Genomic DNA, 16,030 nt, shown 5'->3' with positions numbered 1-16,030 from the left:
TTTATTCTGGTCTTGTGTTTTGTAGTGTAACAATCTGCGCCATGATATTAGTTTTACATAAGAGACCATCTGAATGTGCAACACTGATTCTGATAGTAAAAGGTTTGAAAAGATTTTCTGGTATAGTTCTTCAAGCCAAAGATTATGTTTACCATTCATTGAGGATTGCATCATTTAGTTGTTTTCATGTTTGTTGATTTTTTCTGAGAAAATAATTAAAGATTTTGGTGTCCTTTTTCTTAATGAGCTATTTTGGGATGGCACAAAGTTATTCTGTTGGTGCTTATGAAAGTAGTCCTCTTCTTTATCTTCCTCAGTTACAGGGCATGTGCAGAAACTCATCATTGCTCTCAGTTGCCTTTGTTTCAGCTGTTGCCAACACTGACTGACATTTGGGTGATAGAAAATAATTATAGTTTGCTCAATGCACACCAACTATCTATTAAGAATGACTGATAGAAATTATAGAGAATCAAAGTGGGGTTTAGTAATGAATTATCAAAATGAGAGTGTAACTGTACTTTAATTTGTAGTAAAGAGCTATACACCTGAATCTTCAAAATATATAGTTAACAACAAGGCCCTTGGCTACAAGACTCACATCAAAAGTCACTGCTTTGAATTACAAGGCTGCAGCTGTCAATCAATTCTGTCATTCTCAGTTATAACCTCAGTTATAGACATTTTTGCCGCGGAGATTTATTACGAAATTGATTTAATAAAGACCCTCAAAATACAATTTCTCCTAATTACTATGTATACTACTTTGTGTCATTGTTTTTGAAATAAGTTCTACCAGTTTTCTGAAATGATCAGTATGAGTACTTTGAGTCTGTATATATCCTACAAAAGTAGGCAATGTTTTGAGCCACCTACTTTCAAATGGACTTTTATTATACATACTATTTACTACATTCCCCAACCCTTTTAAAGTGTGCCTGAATTTGTTGCTTAGTGTAGTTTTTGAATAAATATTTACTCAAAATAATGCCTCTGAATGATTCAGCTTGATTTTATTGGTCAGCTCAACCACTTCACTTCAGAGTGGAGGAATTGAGTCTGCCACCTCCCCCACCCCTCACTGTTATTTGTACTGATAGTTAATTTGCATATTATTATCCATTTACGCTCAACCTCTCAATTCCATTTAAATGACCTAAGAGAGCAGGATGGAAAACTTTGGTCTTCATCACAATTCAGTCCTTCATTTCAAATCTTTGCTGAGACCTCCCCGATGTCTGACACTGCAGTAATGACACCCAATCCAATTACAATCAAAGCTAGGGCATTTGTAAATTCAAGGGAAACTATCAGAATAAATGGAAAATGTCATTGCTCTGTACATAGAGGTTTCATTTGGATTTAGTGTCCAATTCTTTTTATACCTTCGATTTTGTAATAAAAAAACCTTTCAGACAATGCCATTTTAAAGATAGTGTAAGTAAATAATCAATAGCAATTCTCCACAGGGATCAGCCAGTGGACAAACTATGTGTTCTTGAGCATACACATCAGAAAATCCAAGGCTTAGAATTATAATGAGATTTTATTGTCACATATACTCAATACAGGGATACTGGAGAACAGTGAAATGTGTACAAAGTCGCCATTCCTAGTTCCATCTAGGAAAAGCTTAGGTACAAAGTAGAAAAATAAGGAAAATAAAATTAAAAAGTCAACATTAAAGTCCATATTAGTATAAAGTGGAAAAATAAATAAATGTAAACGTCAACATTACAGTCCTTCAGTGCTTAGCCATGCTGGGCTCGCACTCCCCAAAAGGGTTCGATCTCCTCTATGTTGGGATCGATCTACTCCACATTGGGCTCGCTCTCTCCTGTGTTTGAGGCCACCGCAGATGTGCGTCTCCATCTTGGAAAGAGTTGATCCTTGATCTGTGCTATATTAATTTAACGCTGCTGAAGAAGTAGCACAGTTATATCGACTGGCCTCAGTAGCCCACCAAATAGGAGAAATTTCAGGTGAGATCTCAGATTACTGATTGATATTCAGTTTGCTCTGTAGTATTGAATATTGAGATAGGATAGGATCAACTCTGACTCTCCACAGTTGACCAACTTGCCATCTTTCATGATTTAGTCTCCCACATGAAAATTGATCATTTTCATCAGTACCCATTAGTCCAGATTCTCTCATAAATCAGCAAATCCAGGGGAAGGGTAAAAAATTGATAGCCAATAAAGATAAATAAGATTACCTTAATGTATGATCAGTCAGTTCCTGTAACATCATCTTCAAACTGAGTCTTGCATACATTTGCAGTCAAAGTCTAATCTTCCACATTGCTGCCTTACTTTCTCCTTGCAACAGAATGGGATTATTTTCATTGTTTCATGAATGATATGCCTTAAATAATGCACTGAGATTTATAATTTTTTTAAGCCAAAGCCATAATTTGAGAACATTGAAAACTTCTGAAAATATGTTAAAGACACGATGCTAGACATCTGAAATAAAAACAAAGCGCTGGAGAGTTCAACAGATCTGGCAGCATCTGTGAAGAATCTTTGTACTTAATGTTAACCGTGTTTTTCCCTATACAGCTGCTGCCAGACCTGCTGAGATTCTCCAGGACTTTTTGTTTGGATTTTGGAAAATTAGAATCATCTTACTTCAATTTCTTCTTTTGTATCTTTTAGTACCACGGAGTGAAGACCCCCTCAATCTTGGAAATTTGTTTAGCTTAAGTTATATTGTTTTTCATGAAAACAATTTTGTCCCTTCTATTAAATCTGTTAAGTTCCTTTCTTTGACTTATTTTATGTTCCCTTGTTCTGTTGATACTCAGCTCTCTTGCCCCATTCAATAAATTCTCTGAATGTATTTATAAAATCTTCCAATCAATTTACTGGAAATGGTTTTTCTGGTCACTTTTGGTTGTCCTGATTGCTTTCAGTACCAGTGACTCATAAAATTCGGCTAGGAGTGATGGTCCAGAACAAACACGTGGCCCACACAAAATCCGCGAATTCGCAAACGGTGCGGGCATAAAATGTACCCTGCCCCTTGGAATTTTGGAAAGGCTGCTGGAATCCAGGGGTTTACCTTTTCTATCAGGCATTGACGAGTCCTCAGAATCAGAGATGGACATGATGGGTATAGCAGCCTCAATGCCTTTACCACTGGAAGAAGAGATTGAAATTCTCCTGGTGCAAGAGTGCTTTACACACCCCCTGCATCTGACACCAATTCAGAGGAACCTGACCTGGTGCTAAAACACCACAAGAGGCTCTCCAAAATAAAGGACCGGCTTATATCCTGGGACTCAGAGGGGGAAGGATGTAGTTATTGTAATGAGGTCAACTAGGTGGACCTCTAGAATATGAGTTCCTTGATTGGGGCTGTTAACCTGACTGATAGATAAAAAAGGGAGTGTGAGAGATAATGCCACATTGAAACCTGACTCGGAAGAAGCAGAATTAAAGTCAGGGACTGTTCATATGTAAATAAAGGGTGACTTGGTGATGGGATACCAGCCTCTATGGGGTTATTTCAACAGTGATTATACTACATGCGGAAAGACTGCTGGTTAGCTGAGAAGCCAACACTGGTTAAGCCTTTTCTATAAATGAATATAACAGGGTGCTATTGTCCCCTGTATTTTTGTTCAATTGAAATACCTGGGCATGTTACCTCTCTGTGAAGAGGACAGGACACTGCATGTGAATATTCCTCCTTCTCAAACCTAATACCAAATGAAATTATATAATGGACACAATTTGGAAGATGCTGCCTTATCAAATTAGTGTCTAATATTAATTTGTTATCACTAAGTAGAAAAGTTACAGCATGGAAAGAGGCCATTCAGTCCATCATGTCTGTGCCAGTTGAATAATCTAGCCGCTCATTCTAATTCCACTGACCAGCACATGTTCTGTAACCTTGCCGGTTACAACAGTTAGGGTGCAGATCCAGGTTCCTTTCAAATGAGTTGAGGTTTTCTGCTAAAGTCACTAAACTAGGCAGTGAATTCCAGACACCCATCCAAAGGTTTTACTCCTGCCCCCTCTACTCCTTCTACTAGTCACCTCAAATCTCACTGTGAGGGGAAACAGATCTTCCCTGTCCACTCTACACCTCAATTAAGTCACCTGTCTGCTTCCTCTATTCTGAGTAAAACAACTCAAGCCTATCCAATCTTTCCTTGTGGCTGCAATTTTCAAGCCCTGACAACCTTCTTGTACATCTCCTCTGCACTCTTTCTATAGCACTTGTATCCTTCCTGTAATGTGGCAAAAACGAGAACTGTGTATACTACCTCAGGTGTCGCCTAACCGGTGTCTTGTATAGTTTCACATTACATCCCTGCCCTTGTAATTATTATTTTGCCCACTTTAAAAAAGCATCCTACATACCTTCTTTAACAACTTATCTATGTATCTTTCCACTTCAGGGACCTAGGGATATGGATCCAGGGTCTCTCACTTCCTGTGCCCTTAATATCCTCCTGTTTATTGTCTGTTTGTTTAATGTGTTGGCTTACTCCAAATTCATAACTTTGCACTTCTCTGGACTGATTTCAATTTGCCACTTGACTGCCCACTCAACCAAACCTGTAGTCAACACCCATCCTCCTCACTATCAATTACCTGGCCATTTTTTGTGCCATCTGAAAAGTTCTGAATCATGCTTCTTATTCCTAATACTGCTTTCCATTTGCAAAAAATCTTATCATGGTCAGTTCTCTTATCAGTTCTGAATGATGTGGGTAAAATAGGATGTCGAAGTAAGGATTAGTTTACTAGCTCTGTGTTACCGATGTGTAAATAATGCAGTAATTTGTGGTACAGAAGAGATATCCCTTGAATTGAGCATCAGGGAAAAAACATTTGCATCGGTTCACCATTAGCTTCATGAAAATCAAAAATAGCAATCACCCTCCCATGAGTTTCATTAAATTACTCCATTTGTGTAGCCCTCATGAACTAAGTTAAAGGATGTGTAGTCTCCTGCAACACTATTTAACCTCTCCAACCTAGAAACTAAACAATCAAAACTGGTGTTTTAACTGATGCCTTATTCCTCTATTGCAGTTAACTGCAGTGAATGTTAAAATTCAAAATATTTTACTTTTTTCTTACTTTTTCTTTATATCTCTCACTTAATCCAATATTTATTTCTCTCTATTTTGCTTTCTGTGACTCCACTTCACTCTGTTTTACCTTTTGTTTGTTCCTTAATCCTTTAATCTCATTATTAAAGGTGGTGGAATCTTGGTCTCATGATTCACCCAGATTCTGGGTGCTCTTCTGCCTTTCAAACTGAGGATTAAGGGAAAACCCCTAATAGGGCATGCTGCACAATGTTCTGCTTCTGAAAATTCTGGGTCAATTTCCTAGAAAGCTGTCCCAAATACATTTTATCCTACAGGTTATGTGAAAATTAGAATTTTGCACAATAAGTACATGGTGTAACTGTATGCTTCTCCCTCTTTGTGTTTAAATGACCCCACTTCATCTTTGCTGGTGGGAAGCATGTAGACAACTCCCAAAGTGTCTTGCAACTTTACACGTTACATGGGCATTCTGTTGCCCAATTATTTTTGCTGAAATCCCTATTTTCTACTTTAATTGTTTTTATCCATATTATCGCACATCCTTCTCACCCAATTTCCTAACCCTCTCAAACAATCTTATAATGATGAATAGTTGGCTCCCAGTCAGGCCAATCTAGTGGCTAGGATTCTTTCTCCAGTTCCCTTTTTTGATCTTTGCTGTATTTTTCTCATTCTGTATAATCTCTGGTTGATTATGGATCAATTGGGAGTTATTTTTAGAGTTTAAAGCAAAAATTTCAGCTTTATTTATGAAACCACTTCCTGTTATTTGCAAACAAGCTATAACTAAGCATGCATCTGCTATTGTTTATTTTTCTAACACTTGAAACAGCTCTTTTATTGCCCCTACAGCTTTCTTCTGACAAATTGTACAAATTTTTTAGATTCAAATTCAACAGATCTGGTGATAGATGAGATGCTCATCAACAACGAATTACATGCAGGTTCTTTGAAAGAACTTGCACCTTTCCTGACAAAAAAAAAGTGAATGAACAACAACAGAAATGTTGGTAATTACCTCTGGGATCTATCTATGCCATCTGCTGTCAAAGGTGTCTCAGGGACAGGTAATTTAACTTCACTGGTGTTATTTTATTCCCTTCAGACCAGTGAATTGTTCTGACAGTGAAGAGAATATTTTAACCAGTTTAATGATCTGCTAATTCTTATTAGACTGGTCACATTAAACATTGAATAAAATACATTACACATTCTAAATTAATGGGTGTTGGACCAAACAACCTCTATAACTAAAAAAAACTTAATATCACAACTGATTTAACATACAGCCATGCTATATCAAGAAATACATCATTGCAAATCAAGTTTGTCCTTCATTGTGACTTTATTTGATCACTTGGAAATATATTGCAGTTAAACAACTTTAACCATAATTATATATAGCCAGTCAATCACTCATGTCAATTCATGAAATGTTGAGCTCAATTCTATTTCCAAGGTGATGTGTAGTCAATGGCTGCTGCTACTTGGATCAATGTATGTAGAAATAATGGAGTCAGTATTTTAAAGACATACATTCTGATTTTCATTGGGTTGAAATAGATTAAAGCTTGAAGTTGGATTCTGGCAGAGGAGGCTATATGTGCAGTTGAAAGTACAGTGGTGAAGATGAAGGAGGACAGAGAAACTTTGATAGCTTCTGCAGACAAATAAATACGGATGACTTCTTTCTATATTCCACCTTTGGGAGCCAGAATACGGATAGATAAAGAGTCGGATTTTGGCTATAGAAGTGAGTAGTGAAGAAATTTCACGACTTGTCAGGCCTGCCTCAGTAAAAAGTAACCTAAATCACATGGAACTCGCTGCAAGGGTGGCGTGGAGTCAGGTACGGAATAGAGTCAGGGTCACTAGCTTGGGATCTCAAGGAATAAGCCCATATGACATAGGAGCAGAAATTAGGCCATTCAGCCCATCAAGTCTGCTCAGCCATTCAATCAGGGCTGATAAGTTTCTCAACCCCATTCTCCCGTTTTCTCCCCATAACTCTTGATCCCTTTGACAATCAAGAACCTATCCATCTCTGTCTTAAATATACTCAATGACATGGCCTCCATAGCCTTCTGTGGCAGTGAATTCCATTGATTTACCACACTCTGGCTGAAGAGTTTTCTCCTTATCTCCGTTCTAAAGGGTCTTCTCTTTACTCAAAGCTGTGCCCTCAGGTCCTAGTCTCTCCTATCAATGGAAACATCTTGCCAACATCCACCCTGTCCAGGCCATTCAGTATTCTGTAAGTTTCAATTAGATCACCCCCTCATCCCTCTAAACTCCATCAAGTATAGACCCAGAGACCTCAACGTTCCTCATATGTTAAGCCTTTTATTCCTGGGATCATTCTCGTGAACCTCCTCTGAAACCACTCCGGGGCCAGTATATCCTTCCTGAGATATGGAGCCCAAAGCTGCAGACAGTACTCCAAATGTGGCCTGACCAGAGCCTTATAGACCCTCAGAAGCACATCCCTGCTTTTACATTCAAGTCCTCTCAAAGTAAATGCCAAAGTTGCATTTGCCTTCCTAACTACTGACTCAACCTGCAAGTTTACCTTGAGAGAATCCTGGACTAGAACTCCCAAGTCTCTTTGCCCTTCAGACTTCTGAATTTTCTCCCCATTTAGAAGGTAGTCCATGCTTCTATTCTTACCAAAGTACATGACCTCACACTTTCCCATGTTTTACGCCATCTGCCACTTCTTTGCCCACTCTCCTAACCTGTCTAAATCCTTCTGCAGCCTCCCCGCATCCTCAATACTACCTGTCCTCCAGGTGGCATGCAGATAGAGGAGAGCTAAGATGGGTTATTTAAAGGGCCTACCTCAGTTCTCTGGGAATTTTTGCCAATTATTTGAGAAGCTGTTAGGCCTTTACACCTCTTGGCCTCGCACCCCTTCTAACAGCACCCCCATGACCACTAACACTCTCACTGCCAGCTCCATGCCTTTCATACACACTGTGCCAATGCCAGAGCCACTTACCCACTATCCACCATGCGTAGACCTCAGAAGCCATATGGAATAGAAAAGAAAACTTTAATAAATTAATGCATCTCTAACTTGTACATGTTAAATTGTTAATAAAACTGCCATTCCTCAGGTGGTATTTAATAGAGTCAGCAGGGGTCTCATCCACTGCTGGAGAGCCATCGAGAGCCCTCTGTCAAATCTTTAGTGAAGGCCGCTCAAATTAAGTGGCACTTGAGCATGAACTGGACAGTGGTGAGCCTTCTATGAGTTCAAGGAACCCAGGAGCAGAGGAGTTACCTCCAAGAAATGCCAATTAATCAGAGGCATTGAGTGGCAATGCTCCTTAGGAGACCATGGATACAGATGGCACAACACCCGTCCAAGAATCAGGATTGTGGGTGGATCCCAAGCCACGTTGCTGGGAGAAGCACAGGTTGAGATGATGGATGAAGAAGATGGGATGAACGCTTTCAACAGAAAGGACATGGATGGCTCTCAGTAGGCACCCTATTCCCAATTCTGGATCCTTCCATTAGGTACCAGATGTCTTTGAAGGAGAGACCCCAACCCCAATGCCCCGATCCCCTTCCCCTCTCCCACCCATAAGCAACTGTATATGGCTTAGCTTGTTACACTCTGCAACCACCATGAGGTTAGTTTGAGTGTCAGTTTAATGAGGGCCTTACTGACGAGCATTAACTGGCCACTTAAGGGCATCAGTTGACAGTGGGCAGTAAGCTGTCCACAGATTATCCTTATGTGGATCTAATCAAGATTCAGGTTGAAAGATGGCGGGGTCCCTATCTGTAACACTGCCACCTGATTAAATATTCTCTGTTATCCTCCTCCCAACAAACTCACTTTGAGAGAATGCATTCAATTTCATCTGTAAAAAATCACAGCTTCTAAATCTCAAGAGGTTAATTTATTCTCAAAAAAAATTTGACTTCTATTCAGGTCCTAATTTAAGGCAGTTACCCCTTTAAAATCTGTTTCAGTCAAACTGTGAACTATGATTTTTGGTTGAAATAGTTGTAGCTTTTACAATTCAGACAAGCATTCATAACGACATAACACTAGCCCTTAAGAAATGTCAGTGAAGATTTCTCGTGAAACTACAATAACAAGTGCTTTGTTTCCAATCACCAACAGATAACCAGTCAATCAAAACAGTCCAGCAGACTGGCTTTTATTTGTAAGCTCTCACTGGCAGCTACAGGCTGTTTTTTAGAGTTTCAACGGCAGGGATTTAAAAATATTGAGATCATATCAGCTAAACAGACCTTATTCCATCATTTGAGTCTATTCCATCAGTTGATGACACTTGAAATGTGATAAAGGCCCTTGCAAAAGCCAAAATGGAGTCTGTTTGAACTCTATACTAATCACTCACTTCAAATGGCTCTGCTGAGTTTGATTTTCCCCTCCTGTGTGAATTGCAAATTGCCTTTTCTCTGCTACCAGTAAAATTGGCTCCCACATGCCATTTTTGAAGGTCTGCAAAGATTACCCAACTTTTCGAAGATCTATCCAAAAGCCTCCTATCCCCTCCACTCCAGTCTATAACAATAAAAAAAATCTTCCCCCAAAAGCACCCAGTCATCTTCCTGAATTCAGACAGGTGAACTAAAAACTGAAGTCACTCCATGGGATAGAAGCCTAAATGAACAACTGATGGTTGCTTTTAACAGAGAGGAACAGCTGAGTGGGCAAGAAGATTATGTACATGTTACTCAGTGCAGTGTGACAGTGCGTAGGGGTTGCATTAAATTGTGTAATGGGTCAAGATGTTCTTTCTGCAATTAAAAAAAAAATTCCACCTAAATTTAGATGATTGGGGATCATTGTCCAGTTGATTGCAATAGGATCAGCTGAGAAAGGTAAGCCCCTAGTGCAGACCTCAGCTTTGAAGTTCTAAAAATGTTATTAAATTACATTGAATATATTTTGATTTATCTCTTAATTAATTCTTGTTTTGGTAACTCCATTTGTTTGAAAAAAAGGCAAATCGAACTTCTAAATGCCAAATATGAAAATCAGGCTGCAGACTAAAAAAGTTCATAAAATGAAAATTAGAAGAATGTGCTTAGAAAAAAATTCCTTATCGTACAACCAAATATATTTGGAAAAGGAAATGTCTTTGAAGAAATTTAGATCTTTTAAGACATACCATGGAGACATTTAGTGGGCACAAGGTCATCGTTGCTAGTTTCTATAATTACAGCATGTCACATTTCATAGGAAAACTTCAATACAAATGTGGACAGAAGAAATCACTCAAGGCAATTTTGACTCAGGGTAAAAATGACGTGAGGCATCTTATAACTCTGCTTATTTTCAGTCATATATACCATCACCTCAGATCAAAGTTTCTCCCAATGATTGATCTTGGTTACATCATTGTACAGATCTCAGAAAGGCACAATAATTTTAAGTTAGCTAGATAGAATCATGAAATGTAGCGTTCTCATACAAAAGGGCTGTAAATAATGTCTATACATTCAGGTGGTCGTCAGACTGCTATTTAGTCTGTTAGTCAGTCAGTCAACTACCTGTGACATAGTAATCTAATCATATAACCCAGACTATATACATATGTCTGAGATGTCATATTGGTGTATTTAGTTAATTGTTAATAAACCTCCAGGTACAAAACAGACTGTATGGTATATGTTACATGTGCTACGAGACTGAAAACCACAAACATGTCAATTACAGCATTCCATTAGTAATGCCCTGGTATGTAGTATGTTATGTCCTTTATGTCACTCGATGAATGTAGTCAGGCTTACCCTCTATTACCATGATAGCCTGACTGCACAGGCCTCTTCCCACCAGGTCAGCATGCTTCTTCAAGTCTGTTCTAATAATTCCTTGTCGTCTAAGCCTATGTCACCTAAAACTACAAGTTTGACATGTTCTAGTACTCGCTCATTCTTTTTTGGTTAATCCAAAGAGCTATGAGATAAAAACAATGCCATTTTACAGCTTTTGTAGAGAAGTATAAATGACTAGAATATTTGTCTGGTCAATAACAAATTCCATGAAGATGATGAATGTGCAGCAGTTTGCTGGGAATGGGAAAGCTCTGTATGGTGAGCTTTGGCTGATGGCTGAAAACATTAATCCCTGTAGGGCAGTTATAGCACAAATGAAAGGGTTATTAGGTGTCACTGTGAATTGTTTTTGGTGACGGTGCAAAACCACTGTAACTTCTGTTCATCATGGTGTAAATTAGCACACAGATGATGTTACTATTTCATTCTGTTATCAGCTCATGTCTCACAGGTGTGAAAAGTGACGTTTTAGTGCCTTTACCCGATTCTTGTAAGCAGCCTTGAGGCTGAGGTTTTACCATCCTGCTAGTCTTCTGACAGTGGCTACCTCACCACATAAAATTCTTCCATCTTCAATCTTTCAATCTGTAAATATGCCTGAGCAGCAAAGTCAGCTCTGTTTGATGAACATTAACATACTTGGCTTCGAGAGAAATATCACAATTTGGCAAAGAGGAACAGATGAAGTGAAGACTCTTTGGCAGGCAGTCAGAGACACAGTTGGACTTATTGCAGCAGAGTGGAATTGGTCCTTGCTCCACAATGGAGAAAGGAGTTGCCTGTTCGGTGAGGCTTTGGAAGTGTTTAAGGTCTTCTCTATTCTTAACTGTTAACATAGTATAATAATTGGTCGTATATGAAAGGTAACATAAGTAAGTGAATAATATAATTAATTATTTAAAACTCATTAAGGATGGCAGTTTAAATGATGATTTGTCAAGGCTACAGCACATGGGGCTTCTGTGGACCATTTTGATCCAGGACAAACATGTCTGCAGTAAGCATTTAAAGTTCAAGCAGCTTCAGCTCAGTTTGAGTTGGAAGCTAAACTGCAGACATTGTGACCCTTCGAGGAAAGGAATCATTACCTGGATTCTTTGTACCAGGATGCAGTCATGTCACTTAGGATAGGAGGCTCTGATTTTTTCAATGGTCAGGGCCACAAGGCTGTGACTGTGAAGTGAGGCAAGTAAAAGATCACAGAGGACAGGAGTGCAGGAAAGTCAACCTTGTGAGCTTGGCATGAAATTGAAAAGCAGAACCTCAAAGATTGTAATCTCTGAGCCAGAATTTATTGCCCAGAGGGCAGTTAAGAATCAACCACATTGTTCTGGGTCTGGAGTTATATGTAGGCTAGACCACGTATGGATGGTAAGTTCCCTTCCTAAAGAACATTGGCCAATAGTTAACAATAGTTTCATGGTATTCATTAGACTCTTAATTCCACATTTTTACTGCCATGGTGGATTCAAATTCAGGTCCCAGAACATCACCTGGATTTCTGGATTAATAATCTAGTGCTACCATTAGGCCATTGCCTACATAAAATTAGAGAGATGATGATGTGGTTGAAAGACTGATATGGCAGTAATGGGTTTGTGAGCCACTGGTACCAGTATTGGGGAAGGGAGTGGTAGTCTGTACTGTTGGCACTGTCTGCATCTGAAGTACTCTTCGAGAAGAGGGCACCAAATCTACTTCATTGTGAGCAACAGTACAGACAGCATATCCTGTACAATGCAAACAATGGTATAGATTGCTTATTCAACATGTGGGCAAACAGTATGGATTCCATTTAGCTGCCTTTTACAGTGCTGGTAGTGATGGAAGTCTGAATGTTTCTTCAGACACAATTTGAAGAAGGTTGCTTGTAAAAATAGTCAGCACTTACCTTTCCCAGCCCACCCCTCCTCTCTCTATTTTTTTCCCAGCTCCCTTCCCCGTCCCCATTTCTGAAGAAGGGTCCCGACCCGAAACGTCAACTCTTCTGCTCCTGTGATGCTATTTGGCCTGCTGTGTTCCTCCAGCTCCACACTGTGTTGTCTTTGACTCCAGCATTTGCAGTTCTTGCTATCTCTGAGCATCTGAAAGAGAACCTGGTTGCAAGATTCAACAAGATCGAGTCTGTGGTCAATGCTAAAAGCATTTCAAACCTGGTAGGAGATGCGCAATAGTTGGAGAGTGTTTGGAACTCCCTGTGTTTGGAGTTTTGATCACTGTAAATCCAGTTACAGATTATGATAGGTGCCAATGTCTGTAGGAGCAGAGCTGAATCAGTGTTCAACCAGAGAGTGAATTAACATAAGACACTAATTGGTGAAGAAAAATTTTGAAAAGAAGGCATAATTTTACAAGCTGGGAATGTGAGAAGTAAATAGAAGTACTTGCATCTTATATTGAGCATCACCACCTCAGCAGAAATAATATTGCCAGAAAGATTTAATTTCAGAGATGGACCAAATAGAGCAACTGAATTGATTGTCTTAAAGAAAATTATTCTTAAAGTACAGAATAACTATCAAATTGTATACTACATTATAAGCTGAAAACGTGATTACACTTCTATGTGCAATTGGAGTGTACTGACATTATAGCTTTCCATGTGAAAGAAACAACAGATACTCTTGATGTACAAAAGGTGTTTGACAATTACCTTAACATTAGGACAAACGTAATTCTTGAAAGAGCAATGTTTAATAGAACAGTTCAGCATCCAGGGAATACATAAATAATTTTTTTCATGATTTCTACAAATTAATAGAGAAACAAAACTATGGTCATTTAAGATCAGAGTTCATAAGGGATAGAATTATTTTTGAAATTGCTGATGAGTTAGATCTATTGCACTCAAAAGAGGTATCTTTAGAGAAAGTCATTGAAATGGTGAGGGAAACAGAAGTCCGGAAGCAACAGACCATTCTTAAAGCGGAAGACAAACCTTATCACAGGAGACCATTCAGTTGTTAAGATACAAAATCTAAAAAGACACACATGAGAAGTTGGTTCAGAGAGTAGGTCAGACACCAAACACAAAAAGCCATTGTCATTGCCATGCAGCAAGCTGTCACGATGCTGTCACTGTAAAGAGGTTATTTTGTCCTTGGTTTTTTTGAAGAGAGTTTGTAAAGGCAGAGGTGATGAAGGGTCTAGGGAGTATCAGTTTAACAATGGAAGGGGAGTGGCAAGTTGTCCCACTTCAGTTTTTTTCTAGAGATAGTAGGAACTGCAGATGCTGGAGAATCTGAGATAACAAGGTGTAGAGCTGGATGAACACAGCACTGAAGAAGGGTCTAGGCCCGAAACGTCAGCCTTCCTGCTCCTCTGATGCTGCTTGGCCTGCTGTGTTCATCCAGCTCTACACCTTGTTATCTCAGTTTTTTTCTAGTTTTTTTTAGCTGTAGCAGTCACAAGATGTTTGGAGTACCAGAAGTGTTGCAAGCTTCAGTAAAGGATTTGTCTGAATTTCTCTGAAATCTCTCTGGATGTTGTTCCATCCTGCCTGTAAGAATCTGTGTTTGAATTTACCTTTTTGCCAAGGAGTGTGTTTATGGGATGTTACTATATTGGAACAGTTGCTCTATTCGTTTGGTTAGGTTTTCCAATAGTTAAGTTACTCTAAATTCTGCTTTCTTTTGTTTGTGTTTCAACTGTAGTGTTTAAATAAATTTTGCTTTGCTTAAAGCTGAATGGTTTGACCAGTTGTATCATACCTGGAACACCCACTTCGCATCTACTTTGAAGATAAGAAAACTTAGGATCTAGGCTACCTTCTTAAAATATTTTGTGGGAGCTGGCCTAGGCCATACAAATTGTGGGTTCTTGTCAGGATAATTCTATAATTCCAGTTTAGGTTTAGGATTGTTGGACTCAAAGATGGCAAGTGGTAGATGTTAGTGTCTTTTGTTTTGGATCTTGAATTATGTTTGTTTAAATGGTGCTTTGTGTTATAATGGCTCTTTCGGTCACTAAGAGTTTTCTGGGGATGGAGGATATGACTTCGGAAGTTTTACAAAAGGCGAGCAATACAAAGCTGTTGGGTTTGGTAGACAAGCTGGAGACAGGTTTGCCTTTGTCTATGAGAAAAGGAAAGGTCATTACAGCAACAGCTCGACATTTAAATTTGCAGGAAATGCCATTGGAATCTTTGGAAATGGCGAGAATTCAATTACAGATGAAGCAGCTTGAACATGAAAGGGAGCTAGAACAGTTTGAATTACGGTTAAAAGCAGAGGAAAGAGAATAGGAAAGAATTGCCCTGGCAGAACAAAAAGAAAAGGAGAGAAAGGCCCTAACAGAAGAAAGGGAGGAAGAGAGAGAAGAAAAACAGAAAGAGAGAGACTTTGAACATCCGAAGTTGGCAATTAGACAGGAAAGTTGACTTAAAAGGATGGAGGTGAAGGTAGGCTTAGTGAGGAGAGTAGTGATGATGAACATACCCATTGTATCCAAAGGCCTGGTGGGTATCTGTTTAATATGTCCAAGCATTGCCTAAATTTAATGAGATGGATGTAGAAACCTTTCTCATTTCATTTCAGAAATTGGCTAAACAAGCAAAGTGGCTGGTGACCATGTGGCTTTTGTTGATCCAAACAAAGTTGGTAGGTCGAGCTAGTGAGGTATTTAATCACTATCAAAGGAGGTATCTGGGGAGTATGAGGAGATGAAGAAAGCCATCTTAAGTGCATATGAACTAGTGCCAGAAGCTTACAGATAACGTTTCAGGAATCGAAGGAGATTGTCAATCTTTGATGTTGAGAGATGAGGAGACATGTAATTCAAAAGGACTATTGCCAGAAACATTGCTAGTACATGGAATTCATTGTGAGACAAGAAGTGCTCCATTACATAGAGTGAGGTTGGAGTGTCCAGTGAAAAGTGGTGAAGTGGTGGTAGGAGTATTGGAGAAACTCTTGGCTCCAGGAATACAATTTGTCCTTGGTAACAATATAGCTGGATCACAGGTAGCAGTGCTGTCTACTGTGATTGAAAAGCCAGTAAAAACTCAGGCAACTGAGGTATTATAGGAAATATATCCTGGGACTTTTCATGACTGTGTGATAACAAGGACACAAGTTCATCAGGTGAAACAGGAGGAGAAATCAAAGATGAAGTAGAATTATCAGAGACCAT

At 39.0% G+C, this 16,030-nt stretch overlaps 1 protein-coding gene across 1 annotated transcript in view; it reads left to right on the top strand.

The window, feature by feature from the left end:
* The window catches only part of LOC109922011 (fibronectin type III domain-containing protein 4-like), a 231,350-nt gene that overhangs the window by 86,922 nt on the left and 128,398 nt on the right, over window positions 1–16,030 (top strand). The gene's annotated exons all lie outside the window — the stretch shown is intronic.

Source organism: Rhincodon typus, chromosome 5 (genome assembly GCF_021869965.1).
Source record: "Rhincodon typus isolate 14 chromosome 5, sRhiTyp1.1, whole genome shotgun sequence".
Taxonomy (NCBI): Eukaryota; Metazoa; Chordata; class Chondrichthyes; order Orectolobiformes; family Rhincodontidae; genus Rhincodon; species Rhincodon typus.
This window is presented reverse-complemented; position numbering and strand designations above follow the sequence as displayed.